General features: G+C 34.2%; 2 pseudogenes; both read right to left on the reverse strand.

Moving 5' to 3' along the window:
• Positions 1–247: 247 nt before the first annotated feature.
• Positions 248–2,039, reverse strand: LOC107660738 (uncharacterized; annotated as a pseudogene).
• A 3,594-nt stretch (positions 2,040–5,633) lies between these two features.
• On the reverse strand, positions 5,634–7,425 carry LOC107660739 (uncharacterized; annotated as a pseudogene).
• Positions 7,426–9,817: the final 2,392 nt, after the last annotated feature.

Genomic DNA, 9,817 nt, shown 5'->3' on the forward strand with positions numbered 1-9,817 from the left:
ATTAGAAGGTTGACCTAAATCTAACTAGCTAAAGTTAAAAGGTGATGAACACAGTACTTTCACATCTAGTTACGCCCTTACAGGATGTATTTATGCTTTTATAGTATTTTGCACGTCGTCTCCCAGAAGTGTTAATGTTAACACATTTAACACATTGCAGAATAAGCACAGACGTGCATAGGCAGATTTTATCTTAATCTTAATATGGAATATTATGGTATGTTTTGACAGTCAGCAGCAATAAGTTTCAAATCTTGTCTCGCAACATCGGTACAGAGTACGTTGTCTCCTCTTAGGTCCTTTTTCTCTGACCTCTTTTTGTGGAAAGGTTCAGGGCAGCATAGTTAATGTCATCAGTGTTGCGGTACTAGAAGAAAGAATTAGGACAATCTTAATTTTTTAGCACTCTATTAAGTTACAAGAGTTAACTGTTATTTACACATCTGATTGTCCAAACCTGAACTCTTGTTGTATCGTCATTAGCAGTCTGGATTTGTTGAGCCGTTCTGTCTGTTAGAAGTCAAATAATAAAATAATAATATAATAGTCATAATCATAATAATAATAATGCTTAAACTGAAAGATCGCAAAAATTATGAAGAAACTGGGTCTTACCTTTTTTTCTCAATGTTATACAGAGTAAAATATTGACTGTAAAACTGACTGTACACAGCACTGCAAGGCCAATTAAAATAAAATACTGCATCCTCTCACTATTAAATTAATCTGAAACACAAGACAAATGGTGCAACTTTATGAATTTAGAGAGTGGGTTAAACAAATATGTTGTCATATTAAGTTTAGTACCCACTATTTGTCATTGTTCAAACAAATACAGTACTACATATACTACAAAACTTATTTCATGTTAAATTAATTATAAATTAAATTATAAGCCTGCATGGATAAGTTTGTCATGCTTCTGAATAAATAAATAATAATAATAATAATAATAATAATAATAATAAAAGTATTTGGTCTAATCTATCTTATCTTTGAAACTTATTATGTATTATGTACAGTATATTTCTCATATAATAAACTTCTTGCAATAGTTCTACTTTCTAAGTCACTTTGGATAAAAATGTGTCTGTTAAAAAATAACACTTCTCAAACATAATGCACTTACCTTCAATGACCAATGTTGTGCCATTTCCAAATAAAACTTCATCACAAGTTACCACAGCACAGTAGTATAGTCCAGCATCAGAGAGACCAACATTCATCTTGGGGAGGTTGTACAGACAGCTCTGTGTAGGAAAGGAGGCTACAGAGTTCTTTCCACACTCATTTTTCATGTCTCCATGAGTATAAACCATTCCTGGATGCATTGTGTCTGAACTGCGTCTGTACCAGTAGACTAGTTGTACTCCTTTCTCACACATCTTCACCTCTACTGTGCACTGCAGAGTCACATTGCTTCCTGGCTTCATGACACCAAGCACAGGCTGTTGAATAACAGCAGGTTTGATGGCTGCACCTATAAGGGAAAAAAATTTACATCGACAATAAATCATCCATCCTAAATAAGTTTAAATATCATAACTCTCACCTTTAACCAGCAAAACAGTTCCGGTGCTGAAGGAAATAATATTAGCAGAGGCAGCGCCACAGAAATATGTGCCTGAATCAGATTTCAAGGTCCTCAGGATGGTTAAATTAAAGCTATCATCTTTTCGCACTGCATGAAAATTATTTGCTTCAAAGTCAGGAGAAAATTCATTCGGTTGAGAGTGGTGATATGATGACACTATTAGGACAGGTTTCTCTCCAAGAACCTGTTTAAACCGTAGTGCTCAGTGTAACTGATCATCTAAAATAAGACAAGGTAACAATACATTGCCTCCATCTTTTACAGTTAAAACCTGATCCACATGAGCAACATTGCAGTTATGTTTACCTGTTGGAAAAATTATTAACATAGTATTCATAAATTACATGTAGATGATTGGGAAAAGAATGACTGAATGATGTAATATTTTGTACTTACAAACTTCATGAAGAAAAAGAAAGAGTATCATGTAGATATTATTATTCATTTTTATCTTCTTCCTGGGTCTTTTGCACTTCTGGCTACACGAGGTTCTGAGTCTATGAATCGTTTTGCTCTCTGAGGTACAGTATGACTTCATCATGTGACTGCATTGGTTCTCTGCATGCACAAATTTCTGCCCGTTTCCTGAGTAAGCGGCTAAGTATAGTATGTAAACAGTTGCAACTAGTAGCCAACTAATCTTGCCAGCAGGCCAGATGAATGAAATTTAGAGAGATGTGTAGGGTGACGCCATGCAAAAATCTCAATAACTATGTTACAATGTTTTATGATATATGAACTATAAAATGAAATGACTGTAACATTGTGGGACAAGTGCATGTTATGATGATACTAAAACATCAGAGTAGTCTATAAGAAGAAGAACATTTGATGAAGAGTTGTATAAAGATCATAGTTTCACAAATGGAAGTTATCGTATGGTACTGCTAACACATGTTTATAGTGGATAAAGAATATATCTGTATACCTGTGTTTGTGTGCATTAGTGTTATCTGACTGCCATCACCTGGAGGTGACTAGTAGTACATTTCAGTATATTTGCATAATGCTGCATACATACTACATACAAGTACATACATACTACTTCTACTATATCTTTTTCTATGTTTGGGTCACTTTTGCGTTGTTTTTAATAACACAGTTATTAACAATTATTAACACAGTTTTTTGTCTATTGATGTAAAGCATTCTGGACTGATAGATTTTTTTCCTCATTTGCAAAATGTTGCCCCTCTCCATGGTTCTGAATTTAATGGTAAATTATTGTACACCCACAATTTGTATTTGTTTCTCATGTTTTAATGTGTACAATTAAGACATAATAATGTACATTTAGACATTGAATTACATGATGACCACACACTCCTATTGCCCTTTAAGACAACAGCTTAAAAATCTACAAAAGGCAGTAATAGACATCTCTCCTTAATCATTTTGTCAACCGTAAACCGCACTTAGATCAACTTTGTCTTGCAGCTGTGACTACATGACTACATGACATTCTTTAAAAAAATTTACAGACAAAAAAAACACCTTTCTCTAAAGTCAATATTATGCACACTTAAAAAATGCCAAGCATTAATAATGAGAAAATCCTTGTTTTAGGCTTCTTGTTTCACAGACAGGCGCATAGACGACAGAGGATACCTCTTCGCAGCTTTTCATTTTTTGTGTAGGTTGGTTTGGAGAAAACGTAAGCGATGCATAATTGTCAGAGTCTATATCTGCAGTCTAATACAAGAATGATATAATTTTAACAATATTCAGTCTGTGGCTGAATCGGATTGTACAGTTCTTTGAATAGTCAGATTAAATCTGTCAATCCCTGCATCTACTTTAAAGCTTTTTGACTTTTTAAAATCATCATAAAGTACACTATCTTGAGTCCAGTGATATGAAGAGGCTAGAAGAACAGGTCTCTTTCCCAGAGCCTGTTTGAACCACATAACTCTATTCAGTTGGTCTTTTGTGTGAAAGCAGTGAAATGTCACATCATCACCCACTTGAACTGCTACATTTTCCATCTGCAGAATACTGCATTGCTGAAAAATAATGTGCAGACATGCATAGGCGACACAGTGAAAAGTAAAGAAAGCTCAATAAAACTTAGGAAACCATTACTATTGTAGTTCTGTACTTGCATGGTTTATAAAAGAGAACACATACAATGAAGAGAATTACATACATTTTCATTTGACCTTCAGTGCTCAACCTTAGATTCTCTGAAACCTTTCCTCTGATTCGAGTGGAAGCACTATCACATCATTGCATTGGCTCTCTGAGCTAACAAGTCACTGCCCATTTCCTTGTTCAACTTGTGGTTCTAACGGATGTGTTAAGTTTTCATATAATCTTTAATGTTTTGTAAAGCATTATATTTATATCCATTTATAGCCTCAAAGGATTTAAACTGAGTATAAATGAAGCAGCACACACATAAAATAACTAGCATTGTTTATACTCAATACGCTGATGAAGCTTCTACGTCAGACAAAAGAAAATATCTCTTTATAGCACGTCTGTGACGGTTGCCTACAGGAGGCGTACATAAACAAGGAGATTTTAATGAACTTCAGAAGGGGAGACACAGGGCAGGCAGGAACATAACATGTAGCACAACATCGACATTTAAGACCCGACAGAGACAGACTGAACAGACTAGAACTTAAGTGCACAGGGAACAAGGATAATTAACTAAACACAGCTGGGAACAAATGAACTAATCAGGGAGCAGGAACAGGAAAACCAAATAAGGGCATGGAAACACATGGGGAGCAGAACACACACAAAACATGGAACAGAGTCTGACAATGTCAAAGGTCAATAAGCTGACATATGTGAACTCACAAAAAAAACATACACAAACACACAAATTCAGTTTAATCTTAAAATGATATGATGAAAATATTACACTTTTACAATATGTATAATGATATTTATAAATATTGGTGGTGCAACAAACAGCAAAAAAGATCTACACAGAATTTCTTAGGGGAAACTGCTTAGCTTCTAGTTCAGGATTTGGACTTTAAACCCATGATTTTAAACCCTGAAAGAAATTATATTTATATTATAAAATGATAATGAGTTATGAAACAACTACCATGTTCAAATATTCAAATAAATTCAAATGGCATCTTGCTACTGGGAGACTATATGTGTTGTAAATCTTTATGTAAAAGCATGATTATTGATGAAAGAATATTATGTAATTGACTTTACAAGAGCTTAATATATTGGAAATCATATATCTGTTTTTCTCTGTTTGTGATCCCTCACTGCCATCACCTGGTAGCTTATAATAGTTGTATGCCACATTGTTGTCACGTGACCTCATCATATTGCATGTTTCAGCAAATGGCGTCCAGTTGTTATCTTGGAAAATTAAAACAGTTAAAAATTTTGTTAAAACATCTAGTCAAAATGAATCAAAGCAGACCATTTTTAATGCAAGATTCATCAGTGCACATAATTTTGAAGAAAAATCATTTAACCTTTCCTTTTTTCAGCATTACCAGTCTCTTTTATTTTTCAAGCCTTTCCCTGCAACTAACACTTTTCTACCACTTTTAATGATTTGTGAAATAAAGTCTCGCCCTGCTTTTTCCCCCACATTGAATATTCTGTTTCACTCAAAACACGTTCTGTTGACTTTAATTTTTGTCTTATCAAATATTGAGTAAAAAAGTATATTGTTTTTTTTTCTACTATATTCCTAACACTAGAAATGGAAGGTCAAATCGAGTGCATTGCATTGTGGGATTCACTATTCAACATGGCATGCACTGTCATAGAGGAAGTAACTATATTGTGTTAGAGATGAATGACCAAATTAGAAGGTTGACCTAAATCTAACTAGCTAAAGTTAAAAGGTGATGAACACAGTACTTTCACATCTAGTTACGCCCTTACAGGATGTATTTATGCTTTTATAGTATTTTGCACGTCGTCTCCCAGAAGTGTTAATGTTAACACATTTAACACATTGCAGAATAAGCACAGACGTGCATAGGCAGATTTTATCTTAATCTTAATATGGAATATTATGGTATGTTTTGACAGTCAGCAGCAATAAGTTTCAAATCTTGTCTCGCAACATCGGTACAGAGTACGTTGTCTCCTCTTAGGTCCTTTTTCTCTGACCTCTTTTTGTGGAAAGGTTCAGGGCAGCATAGTTAATGTCATCAGTGTTGCGGTACTAGAAGAAAGAATTAGGACAATCTTAATTTTTTAGCACTCTATTAAGTTACAAGAGTTAACTGTTATTTACACATCTGATTGTCCAAACCTGAACTCTTGTTGTATCGTCATTAGCAGTCTGGATTTGTTGAGCCGTTCTGTCTGTTAGAAGTCAAATAATAAAATAATAATATAATAGTCATAATCATAATAATAATAATGCTTAAACTGAAAGATCGCAAAAATTATGAAGAAACTGGGTCTTACCTTTTTTTCTCAATGTTATACAGAGTAAAATATTGACTGTAAAACTGACTGTACACAGCACTGCAAGGCCAATTAAAATAAAATACTGCATCCTCTCACTATTAAATTAATCTGAAACACAAGACAAATGGTGCAACTTTATGAATTTAGAGAGTGGGTTAAACAAATATGTTGTCATATTAAGTTTAGTACCCACTATTTGTCATTGTTCAAACAAATACAGTACTACATATACTACAAAACTTATTTCATGTTAAATTAATTATAAATTAAATTATAAGCCTGCATGGATAAGTTTGTCATGCTTCTGAATAAATAAATAATAATAATAATAATAATAATAATAATAATAAAAGTATTTGGTCTAATCTATCTTATCTTTGAAACTTATTATGTATTATGTACAGTATATTTCTCATATAATAAACTTCTTGCAATAGTTCTACTTTCTAAGTCACTTTGGATAAAAATGTGTCTGTTAAAAAATAACACTTCTCAAACATAATGCACTTACCTTCAATGACCAATGTTGTGCCATTTCCAAATAAAACTTCATCACAAGTTACCACAGCACAGTAGTATAGTCCAGCATCAGAGAGACCAACATTCATCTTGGGGAGGTTGTACAGACAGCTCTGTGTAGGAAAGGAGGCTACAGAGTTCTTTCCACACTCATTTTTCATGTCTCCATGAGTATAAACCATTCCTGGATGCATTGTGTCTGAACTGCGTCTGTACCAGTAGACTAGTTGTACTCCTTTCTCACACATCTTCACCTCTACTGTGCACTGCAGAGTCACATTGCTTCCTGGCTTCATGACACCAAGCACAGGCTGTTGAATAACAGCAGGTTTGATGGCTGCACCTATAAGGGAAAAAAATTTACATCGACAATAAATCATCCATCCTAAATAAGTTTAAATATCATAACTCTCACCTTTAACCAGCAAAACAGTTCCGGTGCTGAAGGAAATAATATTAGCAGAGGCAGCGCCACAGAAATATGTGCCTGAATCAGATTTCAAGGTCCTCAGGATGGTTAAATTAAAGCTATCATCTTTTCGCACTGCATGAAAATTATTTGCTTCAAAGTCAGGAGAAAATTCATTCGGTTGAGAGTGGTGATATGATGACACTATTAGGACAGGTTTCTCTCCAAGAACCTGTTTAAACCGTAGTGCTCAGTGTAACTGATCATCTAAAATAAGACAAGGTAACAATACATTGCCTCCATCTTTTACAGTTAAAACCTGATCCACATGAGCAACATTGCAGTTATGTTTACCTGTTGGAAAAATTATTAACATAGTATTCATAAATTACATGTAGATGATTGGGAAAAGAATGACTGAATGATGTAATATTTTGTACTTACAAACTTCATGAAGAAAAAGAAAGAGTATCATGTAGATATTATTATTCATTTTTATCTTCTTCCTGGGTCTTTTGCACTTCTGGCTACACGAGGTTCTGAGTCTATGAATCGTTTTGCTCTCTGAGGTACAGTATGACTTCATCATGTGACTGCATTGGTTCTCTGCATGCACAAATTTCTGCCCGTTTCCTGAGTAAGCGGCTAAGTATAGTATGTAAACAGTTGCAACTAGTAGCCAACTAATCTTGCCAGCAGGCCAGATGAATGAAATTTAGAGAGATGTGTAGGGTGACGCCATGCAAAAATCTCAATAACTATGTTACAATGTTTTATGATATATGAACTATAAAATGAAATGACTGTAACATTGTGGGACAAGTGCATGTTATGATGATACTAAAACATCAGAGTAGTCTATAAGAAGAAGAACATTTGATGAAGAGTTGTATAAAGATCATAGTTTCACAAATGGAAGTTATCGTATGGTACTGCTAACACATGTTTATAGTGGATAAAGAATATATCTGTATACCTGTGTTTGTGTGCATTAGTGTTATCTGACTGCCATCACCTGGAGGTGACTAGTAGTACATTTCAGTATATTTGCATAATGCTGCATACATACTACATACAAGTACATACATACTACTTCTACTATATCTTTTTCTATGTTTGGGTCACTTTTGCGTTGTTTTTAATAACACAGTTATTAACAATTATTAACACAGTTTTTTGTCTATTGATGTAAAGCATTCTGGACTGATAGATTTTTTTCCTCATTTGCAAAATGTTGCCCCTCTCCATGGTTCTGAATTTAATGGTAAATTATTGTACACCCACAATTTGTATTTGTTTCTCATGTTTTAATGTGTACAATTAAGACATAATAATGTACATTTAGACATTGAATTACATGATGACCACACACTCCTATTGCCCTTTAAGACAACAGCTTAAAAATCTACAAAAGGCAGTAATAGACATCTCTCCTTAATCATTTTGTCAACCGTAAACCGCACTTAGATCAACTTTGTCTTGCAGCTGTGACTACATGACTACATGACATTCTTTAAAAAAATTTACAGACAAAAAAAACACCTTTCTCTAAAGTCAATATTATGCACACTTAAAAAATGCCAAGCATTAATAATGAGAAAATCCTTGTTTTAGGCTTCTTGTTTCACAGACAGGCGCATAGACGACAGAGGATACCTCTTCGCAGCTTTTCATTTTTTGTGTAGGTTGGTTTGGAGAAAACGTAAGCGATGCATAATTGTCAGAGTCTATATCTGCAGTCTAATACAAGAATGATATAATTTTAACAATATTCAGTCCTGTTATATATATACTGTATATATATATATATATATAGTCAAGTCAAGTCACCTTTATTTATATAGCGCTTTTAACAATACAGATTGTATATATATATATATATATATATATATAGTATCAGATCAGTAGTACTGTTATATGTAATATTCTGGATGATTTATAAATATCTTAAATGATTAATGTGCAGAATTTTTATTTGACAGGCGAAGTTTAAGCACTTTCCTCCACTCCATTTACATATAATGTAAAAGTATAAAGCTTACCTGGGCTGTAGACTGTAAATGGTCAACACCTTAAAAATGTATCATAAAAAGAAATAATAAAAGTAATAAATTACATTTGGTGATAACTGGTGATAATCAAATTAATTATGGCAATATTTATATTTTTGTTAAACGTTTTTAGACAATGTAATTTTGTGAGCAGAATAAAATGTCCCTATGTTTCTGTGTAGCCCTTCTCCATAACAGCACCATGATTATATTCACTATCACTGATATCAATAATACAGCGGAGAGCGGTGTGATTATACTGTATAAGTCATTGTTGTCTGGGGAACAACTGGGGAAAAAAGGCTTAATTTTATATTCTAAATATAAATAATCCAAATGGAAATAATAAAATAACTTTTTTACTGTTTCCTAATTTTTGAAGTCTGTGAAAACTAAGTACTGATTTAGGAAATCTATTGCCAGAATATGAAAAGGATATTACTGTTACGATCTGCTACGGTGCGGGAACACGGAGCAAGGAACGAGGAGACCAAGAGTACAGAAACCAAGGAATTTATTCATCTTCACGGGGAATCACACGTAGCACTGTAGACACAAACACTACCGGACCCTGGAGCACACACAGGGAACACTATTTATACACACAGGAGTAGGGGATGACGAGACACACCTGGGAGCAATCAAACATAATGGGAAACACCTGGGACAAATTAAACATGGGAAAGGAAGGCACATGAGGAAAACAACCACAAAACACGGAACAGAGTCTGACATAACGCCCCCCTCCGGAAGGCGTGTCCTCACGCCATATAACATCCAATGGGGAGGGGGGGTTGGGCACTCTGGAGGTCCCTCAGGACAGACACGGGACAG

Source organism: Sinocyclocheilus anshuiensis, unplaced genomic scaffold (genome assembly GCF_001515605.1).
Source record: "Sinocyclocheilus anshuiensis isolate Anshui unplaced genomic scaffold, SAMN03320099.WGS_v1.1 scaffold1823, whole genome shotgun sequence".
Taxonomy (NCBI): Eukaryota; Metazoa; Chordata; class Actinopteri; order Cypriniformes; family Cyprinidae; genus Sinocyclocheilus; species Sinocyclocheilus anshuiensis.